We start from the raw sequence: 12073 nt of genomic DNA, 5'->3' as shown, positions 1-12073 counted from the left end.
CCCAGGACGGCTTCCTTGGACTCCTGGGATCGAATGCGGTCCCAGACGTGACGCAGCGCCGTGCCAAGGTGGGCAGCGCCTGTAGAGAGGCTTCTCCTGAGGAACCGTGCCACTGAGCTTGCCAGTCTGCTACTGAGGAGCCTGATAACCAGGGACCGCAGCAAGATGAAAACTGGCATGCTGCCTGACTGTGCTTCGAGAAGAGAAAATTGAAAAAAAAAAGGAAACTGAAAAAAAAGGAGGGGGAAAGAGGAGGGTTGGTTAAGAGACGGGATGAAGTCACCACTCTCTCTCTCTCTCTCTCTCTCTCTCTCTCTCTCTCGGTCGGCAGCGACAGAGCGGAGAGGGGGCTGTAAAGTCTGGCTGTCAAAACTTCCCCTCTGAACCCGAACAGAAAATCTGTCCTGATAAGAGGCGAGTAATGGAGTCAGAGGGAGAGACCTCTGTCGGACCTCTTCAATCACAGCTTACCCTCTATGAGGTAATATCCTCAGCTGAAACAAACTCACACACACACACAGCCACGCCGCCTCTATCTTACCTCCACTTTGAAGTGCAGAGGAACAGATTCAGCCCTGAGGTGTTCTGCTCTACAAGACAAAAAAAAAATAAAGTCTTTCACGGGCTGTAGGCTTTTTACAAAAAACTCCAGTTTGAAATCTGAGGAGAGAGTAAGCTTCAGAGGCTCATGTGAGCGGTGTCGGTCCGGGAGTGAGAGTGCTTTCCTCAGCTCTGAGCCTCTCCCCATCAGCGAGGAGCAGTTGTCACTCAGGTTCCAGCTGAATGGGACAGCCCCGATGCTCCTTAAACCACATAGCTGCTGGCATGACAAGTGTGTGTGTGTGTGTGTGTGTGTGTGTAAGTGGAGGGGGGCAAATTACAGTCAAGCAGATGATGGCCCCTACCACTCCTTGACGGTGGCAAGGGTTCAACAGAGCACATGTCGGGGCTGACTGATTGGAATGGCAGGGTTTGGCGTGCGTGTGTCAGGGGAACAGGGATTACTGAGCAGAGCAGACAGCAGGGAAAATATTTTTGCAGGGAGCAGAGCGGAGAATCTGCTTCCACTGGTGAAAGCGTTCCCCAAAAAAGGAACTCGCACTCTTCACTCAGCTGCTCTCTGACTTGACCCCAGCACCTGGTTGAATGGCTCGCAGTACAGCTGCTCAGACACTCACAACAAAACCAAGACAGTGTTTTGCACTTTTAGAGCTCCCAAAGTATAGACCCATGTCGTGAAATTACATGATATTTATAAATAGAAACACTAACGAAATATATTCATTCATGCGCTCTGATGTCACCAGTTTTGCTTTGTTGTTTGAGTCGGGCTAGAACAGCCAGCAGCGGGACAACAACCCCAGCGGGGCTCCGTATGACAGAGGTAGCCCCGGCGACGACATGGTTAATGATGCCGTTAAAAGAGCTCTGGTTTCGTGATGAAGTCATCTAAGGAAGAGTTTTAATGTGTTGCAGCTTGAAATCAAAGATAAACTCTGCGCAGGCTGGGTGGTGTTCACGGAAGGCTGCATGGGTGGAGTTCAAGGGTTTTTGGCTGACTTTAAAATGCCATTTCCTCATATTCCTTGGGCTCTAAAAGTGTGCGATTTATGTGAGCATGTGGGTACACTGTGGGACTGTGACGACACCACCACAAGCCAAAATGTTGGTTGTGTTCAAGTGGAACAGTTGGAAATATGGGTTATTTTTAATTTAGGATCATCACGTGTCAGAAGGAAATATATGCACATACATCTTTTTGCAAGTCCTTCTGCGTAAAGTTCCCACGAAGAGATGTTGATGAATCCACAGCTTAGCCTAGAATTTAACTCAAAGCAATTCATAAAAAATCCATAACATTGATTTACCCCGTGAAACCTTTCTAACCCGACAGTATAACATATACACCAACACATTAAAGTATACAGAACTTGCCACTGTCTGCATCCGTGTAACAGAGTATTGTTTAATCTCCCCTATGAACAACAAAATCATACATTTCTTTCATACTGTACAACAGTGTAAGATGTATATACAGGAAGCATCTTATGATGGTGGAATGAATTTTTATATTTTCAAGTGATGAAATAGCAATTGTTCGTTTTAGCTACAAAGAGCTTACCATTAAACAGAAGTTGCTATTTTAGCTTATCTCTATCACATGGGACACACTCACATTTTGAATTTCTTCAAGCTACTAACAAATATATAATATAACTAGGTATAACCAGTATTGTTCAGTACAGTGAAATTTTGGGATACCCATTTAAGTAGGTACTGAGCTGGAGCCAGGATGCCATTAGCCTAGCATAGCTAATGGCCATGCAAGGGTAGGCAAATGTCCTCTTTGGCGAGGCTAAAGAATAGAAAGTTCAAAAGCACCTACCAGCCCCACTAAAGCTCACTAATTAACAATTTACAGGCTTCTGTTTAAATTTTGGAGAGTCTTTATGCTAAGCTAAAGTAAGCTAATGGCCTCCTGACTCAAGCCCAGTACTTAACGCTCAGACACGAGAGTGGTATCGATCAGCTCATCTAGGTCTGACTAATAACATATTTCCTAAAACACCGAAATACTGCTTACAACTCCTTTAAAAAAAGACAATAAAATGGCTGGCAGGTTCGTGGACACGTTGCATAGCAATATCATGTAAGATTTGCTCAAAGTCCACAGGTCCACAGGTTCATTGGAAGTCTATGTGAAATCATTTTATCAAATTTCATGAAACTCATTCTTTTGTCTTCGAACTGAACACTTTGTGTGTAAAGCCCGTTTTCCACTTAGCCTGTAAACATTTACAAAGGATGGAAAGTTGTTTGCCCACAGAGTCACTGTCTGATTCGATTTGAACCAGGTGTCGTACCTCTACCAACCGAGCCAGATTAGGCTACTGTAACACCTTCCGTATGTTGTTTACCCTGGAAGTCCCTCCTCCCTCCTCGCAGCTCTCATCCACATCTTGTGCGTAACGTTTAACTGTGCTGCCCACATCCGTTACAAATTATTCAAACCTCAGCTTTCATCTGATAGCGCTTCATTTGTGCCATCTTCCTGGCTGTTAAAAGACAAGCTGGTTCTGGCCTGATGGCTGATATCATTGCCTCCCAAGATGATAATAAAACCCTGATGCTTTCTCACCACAGGCCCTGGTCGGCGATCGCCCTCGTCAGATATCTTCCATTTTATAAGAGTCAGTAAATACGACTTTGAAGACGAGTTCAAGGGGTGATGTCACCGAGGCAGCCCGCATGAAAGGAGAGTGATAGCTGCGGCGGAGGAGAGAATATGCATGGGGGCAAGAGGGGGTCTGTACTTTTCCACTTGGTGTATGTCATCACAAAGGCACGATCGGCCTCCTGGTCAAGTTTCACTACAGATAAGATTAGGTTTGAGCTCTGGATCATGATCAGGAAGGAAAAGATTTGAAGTTTTAAAAATGGTTGATATGAAAGGAACAGAAAAATGAAAATACTTCCTTCACATGTGTTATGTCAGGCATACTTGGCTCGAGCTTTTTAGTAAGTAGACAGCATTCAGAGCGCTCTAAGCCAAACAGCTCTCAGTAACATGACATCGAAAAAACATTCTCTATCAATTTCATGTTTTACTAAAACTTCGTCATTAGAATCAAGTCTCTGTTTATTACTTTTATAGTTAAGGCTAAAACTGTATTGTTTAATGTCAGATGCTCGGCCTGGATCCCCACCAAAATGTAATCATTTGTCCTGTGGCCCAAAACCCTATTTTTAGGTTTTTACGAGCAGGACAGACAGAGCATAAACATAAATTATCTCAAAACATAAAGTCTTTGGCAAAGATTTAAAGCAACATGTGCATATTCAAACCAGTTCAGCTATTCATTGTTTTACTTTATCTGAATAGAAACACAGACTAAAGACAAAATTAAAGTTGTGAATGACTATGAAACACAACCTTCAAGGCATGGTGCCAATGAAATTGTGAACTCACACATTTGTAATAATGCGTATCTGTTGATCTAAAAGGCATCACATTCCTTTGCTCTTAGCTCACAAGTCTGAACCAACATCTTGACAATGACCTAGCCTCTCTCAGATGGCTCGCCTGTGGTCTTTTGTACTCCAGCCACTGAAGCTAATACACAGCATTAACAATGAAAGGATTTGTGTTTGGAAAAACAACATGACAGCTGCGGGTTATGGACATCGGGAAATATAAACACATTACTAAAGGTGCATTTACTACATGATGTCCACATGGGTTTTGTGACGTTTTACCCACCCCAAATCTATACAGCTGGAGGTCGCAACATAGTTTATGACATAAGTAACTTAGAAACATAAATGCCTTGAAACCTGTCAACTAAATGAACAACCCCTTTAATCAGTGGTTTAATTCTAATATAATTGTGGCACCTAGTTTCCAGACTCACCTGAGGCTATTTTACCTAATGAGACTGCATGCTTCTCAGCTGACGTTCACACACACACACACACACACACACCTGTGGCGCTTCATTGTGGGAGTCCTGTTTCACATGTTTCTTCTGAGCGTGTCCACTCTTATCACAACCATAAAGAGCCATGACATCATATGCCGAACGAAATGCCAGCTTAGTCAGTCAGTACTCATTATTTAGAGAGGTACAGTGCCAAGTTTGTCACACAGCAGAAAGAGGCAAGCAGAGACAATGAATCCCAACCGTCTGCCATGACGGATATATTTTTCATCTTTCAAACTGTAGCAGGCATTGTTCCAAAAAAACGAATGCGAAGAGGCTTGTTAAAAAGGTGCTGCGCTGACATCTCTGGCCTCCTTTTGCAGTATTGCTCAATGCAAACATGAATCCCTTAATATTTGTTCTATTCAGGCTCCAACTTTGGCATCAGGGTGGCATCATGAGTAGAAACAGTGAAAGTATGTTCAAATTTAAAGACAGGAGTCAGACCTGGCTTTAAGACAAGAGGGTCTTTGTTTTGACCTCCTAAATGGGTTTCTTGTCCGACCATAACAATTGGCCACGACATTAGAAAAATACATCATGCGGTGTAGTTGAGAAACAAGTGATTTTGGAGAATGTTAAAGATCAAAATAGCCTTTCACTGGCTCTTGAAAAAGCTGATAATTCAAAGTCAACATTCAGGCTTGTTGAGCAAGTCAATGAACAGGTCAGTAAGGAAATGTGTAAATGATCAAATGTATCCACCTCACAGTTAGTTTGTGTTTCGACTTCTGGACTGGAGGCCAGTTGATGACAGATTGGCATCTGCGTGAGCGTTTGTTTTCAACAAGTATAAGGGTCACTGGGAATGAACAACTGAATGACTTTTCTTGGCTGTAATAGCAAAGTTTTGGAATTCAAAGAATACATTGAATTTTTAGCCACGCTAGCGGCATGTCTCCAGGGAGGGCAATGATGGTCCAGACAGATATACCTCAATAACTTTTGGATGGATTGGCATGCAAGTATGCACAGGCATTCGTGGTCCTCAGTGGGTGAACCCTATCGATTTTGGTGATCCCCTGACTTTTCCTCTATTACCACCACCACAAGGTTGACACATGGGGAAATGTCACGACAACATTTGGATTGATTGCCATGGACTTTAGTGCAGAAATTCATGTCATGAGGATCAGTTGTAGTAACTTTGGGATCCCTTAACTTCATCTGGCACCATCATCACGTCAAAAATGTAATTTCTCTAATACTTTGTTTTATGACCAAATACCTTCAAAAATATTGCAAATATGAGTTACTCCTAAACAAAGATGGTAAAAATGGTAACCATACTTGCTAACATCAGCATGTTGGCATTGACATTGTGAGCATGATGTCAATGTTTAGCTAAAAGATCAAAGTTATTTAAAGGTGCATGATACGAGATTTAGAGCATTTCGTTTGATTCTTTACGGCTCTCAACATGGCCACGCTTGAGCCATTTTCTCGTAGCTAAAGGTGCTAACAGCGCTAACAGTACAACCTACGGCAAATAGTGTTTTACTGCTATATTATCTCTCTGAATGTTGTACATTGCTTCTTTAAATCTGTAATTAAAAAGGAATCTATAAAATATAGCCATTGAGAAAGCAGTGCTCACTGCTGCAGATCAGTGTTCCAGTGTGGGAGGCGCAGCAAGCGGGGACACACTGTGTCATACAGGCCGTTATTGTGCTTTTCTCTGAGTGCAATTTGAAGCCACCCTCAGGTGGCAGTCAGGCTGAATGGCGGGATGAGGTCACTCAGTCACATGACATCATAGATTCACATGGTAACCACGCTCCGGCAGCAGGAAGCAATAGTAACCACGCTCCGGCAGCAGGAAGCAATTTACCCCATATCAAAGGTTGAATAACAAAAAAAGCCGTACCTTATTTTTACCCTCTCCAACAGTATCAATCACCTTGAGAGGGAGGCTTGACATTTGACCTCTGATGTCATTCCAGCAGCAGCTTTGGTGCCTTCGAGCCCTTATTTGGAGGCTCTGTTGACCCGACGGTGTGATTTATTAATCACATAGGCTACAGGAACTTTAGTCATGTGCTGCAGCCTGCCTGGAGTATATTGCTTGCCCGTGTGCTTGACATCTGAATCGTCAAGTGTTGCCAAGTGGAACGGCTTGTTAAACATGGCTAATGCAGAAACACAGAATCAAGACAGAGGTGAATGTATATATTTACATTTCAACATTTACACGTCCAGACATTTCATGGATCTGCTCTGTAATCATCATGGTGTACCTCAAAACTTCACGAGAGAAACAGCAGAAGAAAGAAAATCGTTTCATCTGAGTGCTTCGGGCAAATGGAAAAATATGGGCAAGCCAAAGTATCTTGAGTCATTTTTGAACACCACTATTCCGTTACAGATTAGTTTAATGTTTTAGTTGAGGTAATTCGTCTCCGACATTTTCTAATTAGAGGTAAATAAGAAAATACAAATAAGTACACAGACAACTTGGAAAAACGTTCCCAGATGTTCTTAAACATTCTTGAAAAGCAGTGGGGTCACCCCTCATGTTTATCACACTGTGAGGACATCGTTATACCTCACCTCAAAGAGTCTGGATTCAATACAGGACAGGCGAATGGGATTTTTTTTTTCTTCTTCTTCCTGCTTTGACATACAAACGGCCTCAAGGGCTTTACGTAACGAGCTGGACCCACCTGAAAGTTCTGCGTTATTGTTTGCCTCACTCATGTCACCTCCTGTTAGTGGAACGGATGAGCTCATTGCTGACACCAGTCTGAGCTATGGCTAGTTGATGCTAAAATGCAGCCGACACTATAACAAACACACTGACACCAGTGGTTGACTTTTACAAATAGAACCGAGCGATATTTGCCTCCAGAATGTGAGGACAATTTGCAACACATAGAAAGGAAATTGGAGCAGACATTATACACTTTTAGAAAGTACAGTCAAAAGACAAAAACTTGGATGCTCACTTTGTGGTTTCACAAAGTCCCTGTGGACATTTTACTTTGAAATAACCTTTATCTAACTGCAGAACCAGTAACAGAGCAGAAATTGTTCCCATTGCAGGGCATTGGTGCTCACAAAGTCCTATTCACTGTAGAATAACACAGACTGCTGCCTCTTTTGACGTAGTTTGTTACACACATGTCTGTATTGTGAAAAGCACATTATATTTTTGTAAGTCAAACTGTTGCTTTAAAGAGACAACATGTGACTAAACCATGTTTTGCACATTCCCGGTTAAAGATGTGTTCATGGAGACTGCAACACGAGCATCAAACTTGACTTTATTCAAGCATCAAATGGGGACGATAGGAGCAGGTGAGAATGTTTTACGATAGGGCGTGGGTTTAACAATTGGGTTTTAAACAGGTGCTCTGCATTTACCAAGCATCTGTCCCAACTGTATGGGGGAGGGAGGGGTGAGGGAGGGGTGAGGGGAGGGGGGGGGGGGGGGGGGGGGCGCTCTTCAGGCAAAAATAGAACATGAGCCACATAATTAAAGTGATGAAAATACTCGTTGCTGCTGGCCCAGTCTGAAAGACCCTGTGGGATGGTAATTATTATATTCATCGTTACATGATGAGAATGCTTATAACCATCAAGAAAACAGAAGAGAAGCGGAACTGCATCAATGACACAATATCACAAAAATCAACCAGCATGTGGGAGAATTGAATGTAGCGATGCAGACGACAAACATGCAGGGAAACAACCTTTTTAGCCTCCGAGTGAGATTATGGTTTTAGGGGGAGCATTTTTTAATCCTTAATTTGGTTTTATTTGTGGAGGTGAGAAAGCCACAACAAAATCAGCACAAACCGCAAAAAACAAACACACACTGGTGTGTTCCAGAAACACAAGCCGCAGAACTTCAGTTTCAATGAAGCTTAGCAAACAATCACCTTTGTGTTGCAGGCCAGAGGTGAACTGCAGAGCTCTCAAACGGGTTTGAGTCTACTCACACCAATCTTAACTGATGCCAGATTTCTGCATGTTTTTATGGCCAGAGTGAAATGATAATACTCATACATCAAATCACTCATCTGTTTAGGATTTGAAGCTTCGTCCAATAACCGGCCTCCCTGCACGGCCACATGACTTTGCTCATAAAGTATGGCTTGTCGGTTAATTGGTAATCAGAAACACAGCCTAACCAATAAAAAGCTGCTACAAAGCACTAATTTTAGTCCTAATTCAAATGAACCATAAGCGAGAAAATGACCTGAGGCCAATCTTCTTCTTTAGAAACTCACAGAGAGGAGCTCTGTTCATTTAATAACCCCCAAATTAAAGGAAAATGTATGATTCAATCATCTGGCCACAGAGTTAGAGCATGCTCTATGACATCATTCTGGACTGCTTAACGCTGTTGACCTAATCCAGCTATAGAGGAAGTGTAATCAGTACGTCAAACATCCGGGGAATAGCTCTGCTTGATGCACTGACCTTAGCTGGTAAATGCACGTTTTCGTAGTGGTGTTTGATATTATGAAAGACTTTATTTCTTGACTGCTATACCTTACTCTGTGCTTGTGAAACTGAAATATATGCAAACTATGAAAGAACCTCAAGATATGTCCTTTATATTGTAAAACATGATACCGACATTTTCAGGCAAGTTCCATACAAAAATGAAACATAATAGAGAAGCAGGTGAAAATAACGCTGCAAAGATCTTTACTGAACTATAACAGTACTTTTTGATGTCGACATCAGCAAACGTTTCTTTCCCTTCCCTTCCCTTCCATTTATTGGTTTATTTTGCGTGGAGTTGCTTTTACTGTTCATAATAACAGCACACTTAGGATTTTTATGAGCCATGCAGAAGAAAAAGGTTAACCAAACGAGCCATTTCTAAGTAGAGGCTGTGTTTTCCTCTGCCACAACGCATCGCAAAGCTCTTCCATCATTGGGTTTAGCCCACGAACACCGAACAACAGTTGGTGCTCGCAGTTGTTGTTGACTCGCAGAGCTATGCTGCAGTTGGGCAACTCCTGTTCTCTCTGTCAAGGCGTAACAACGGACAGACAGCACATGTGCTGGCTGTAAAGTTTGTAAAACACACCACGAAGCAAATGTGTCAAAGTGTGGCTCAGCAGGGTCAGATGGGTGACGCAATTTGTGCAAATGCTGACAGGTGGGATGGCAGGCCGGATTTTTTAGGCCGCACAGGCTGGGCGCCACTGAAAGGGATTACTTTCTCATGGGCAGGGCTGGACTGTGGTGAGAAACTCACGTTTTGCACTTTTTACTTCTTACAAATATCACCTCTGTTAAGAGATGTGAGGCAAAAGATGAACCTTCAAATGTTTATGAGATTAACAGCTGCTGGAACAACTAAATAATGGTAGTTGTAAGTGTAATTTTCAGGAATAAACAAGCTCTACTCCTTTTCTCTTTGTTGGTGAATAGGCAGAATATTTGAAATTGGGGATAGTCACAAAGTCCAAGAGGAGAAGGTGTGCGTGCCTCAGTATAATATTAGTGTATTATATCCCATATCATTATACAACATGAGGTTTGCATATACTAGCTCAAAAACAAAACAATTACCCCAAATAGCATCCTGTGTCCCAGACATGTGATCATTTAAATAAACTTTCTTCAAGCCATTTCCAGAAATTCCTGGGTCCACTTCCAGACAATAACGTCATCTAACTCCAACTGTGTAATGGTACGAGAAAGGGCCGCTATTAGACAGCTCAACGAACTACAAAGTTTCACTTTTTGAGTGATGATAATTTTAGAATCCACCCCACCTACGGTGCACCGTAATCTGTTTTTTGGTGCGTGTCCATCTGTGGTCTGTAATCACCTTAGGAGCTCCAAGGGGCAGCCCTGGGCAGCTGTCATTTGGGCGCCCCAGGCACAATCTCACCATTGTGCATGACTTGCAGCTGGCATGGTGCTGGAATGCCTACACACAATTAATCAATCAAAGCCCCTCCTAAGCAGTCCAGACCTGGGCAGTGATACGGGCAGATCCACGGCAGCTGTAACATGGCTCGAGTGCCATAATCCGTTTACAAGGCTCTACTTTCACTTCAGCCCGAGCATTTGGAACCAAGCTGATCACACTAAACCCACTCCTTTGTAATGCAATGCTTTTAAAAGCAGGTTGCATGATGTGTCATATTTACAGTCCAGACGTGTGAAACGGGCTGATTAAAGGGGCTTCAGTACAATCCAATATATAGGACAGGCTTCACATGCTGCAAAATAGCAAGTTCCTCCACATTCAACCTTTGGCCCCGTCATATGGACCACAGTACACTAGGATTAGGTGAGATGAAGGCGATTTAGTTTTTCAAGCCAGGCAAGCTGCCAAAGCGCACATTCTTTTTTATTGACAGCATTGAGCTGGAAGTGGTGCTTACAAGATGGAGGACTTTTCTGTATATAAAATATAAATCTCATACGCAAAAACGTCCCACTTTGACCGCAATCTTACACTGGAATAATTTGAGGTTGTTGGGCTTATTTAGTGGTTAGATACACTGGCTTTGCGCCAGATATAAGATGGGCTCCAGCCTGTGTCAGTATGCTCACCATGCTGAATAACAACCAACGCTAAAGCACTGAGATCTCCAGGGATGCTGCCTGGTAACTGACCATGCAGGTCCTCATGAGGGGCAGACGTGCAAGCAGGCAACACAGAGTATCAGATTATTAAATGCTCAAGTGCACCCCAATAACACTAATGTAGGGATTATAATCTTCAAAGCATGTTGGTCGTGTTTGAGTCTGTGACAGCCCGCTGACCTCGAGAGCAATATAAGACGTGTGTGACAGCGCCATCTACTGTCACAATTATGCTATTGTGTGTGACAGAAATAGTCACCTGGGTTACTGCAGCCATAAACAATGTTCATGGAGGTTTCATCAACTGAATCATCTTTCTTTACTGGTTTGTTATCAACCTTATTAACTTGTGACAACAGATTAGGGCCATAATGTGGATGTGAGTTATAAGTGGAATAACGAAATATATATAAATATATTATTTCCCCTCCTCCTTGTTTCAGGTGTAACTAAGTGACTCCATCCTATTCAAGAGTCCCAGTGAGCCAGCATGTACAATACCAGGACCCTGAAATCAAAGCAGCTGTGTTTTTCTTACTGACATGTCAAAATGTCGTCCGTGAAAAATACCTATTACAAAATTGTTAGGAAACTATCACCACTACAATATCAATTACAAGTGGGCCCTGCTTTATGAACTAATCTTTCGGCCTTCTTGGAGAGAGGCCATGTCACAGAATCTAGTCTTAAATCCTTAATTATTTTTAACTCATATTGGGCTCACATGGTGCAAATGTCTGCGTTAAATCAGAGAGGCACAGACGGATTGACACATGGCAAACCATGTGCCAGTTTGTGCCATTTCATCACAGGCTTGTGTCTACATTTCTGGGCGTATAACGAAGCTGCTGTGATGTGTAGTCGGCTGTCTGCACTGTACTTAGTGGAGACCTGGAGACAACAGGGTATGCCAACATTGCACAGATTGTGGGAGATGGGTCAATAGCCAACTCAAAACCCCCCTAACAGAATAATCTGGGCACATGGCTTTAAACAAAGGTTAACATCCCCATTGGCAATGTTTTTCCTTC

This window comes from Pholis gunnellus (assembly GCF_910591455.1).
Source record: "Pholis gunnellus genome assembly, chromosome: 11".
NCBI classification, from domain to species: Eukaryota; Metazoa; Chordata; class Actinopteri; order Perciformes; family Pholidae; genus Pholis; species Pholis gunnellus.
This window is presented reverse-complemented; position numbering follows the sequence as displayed.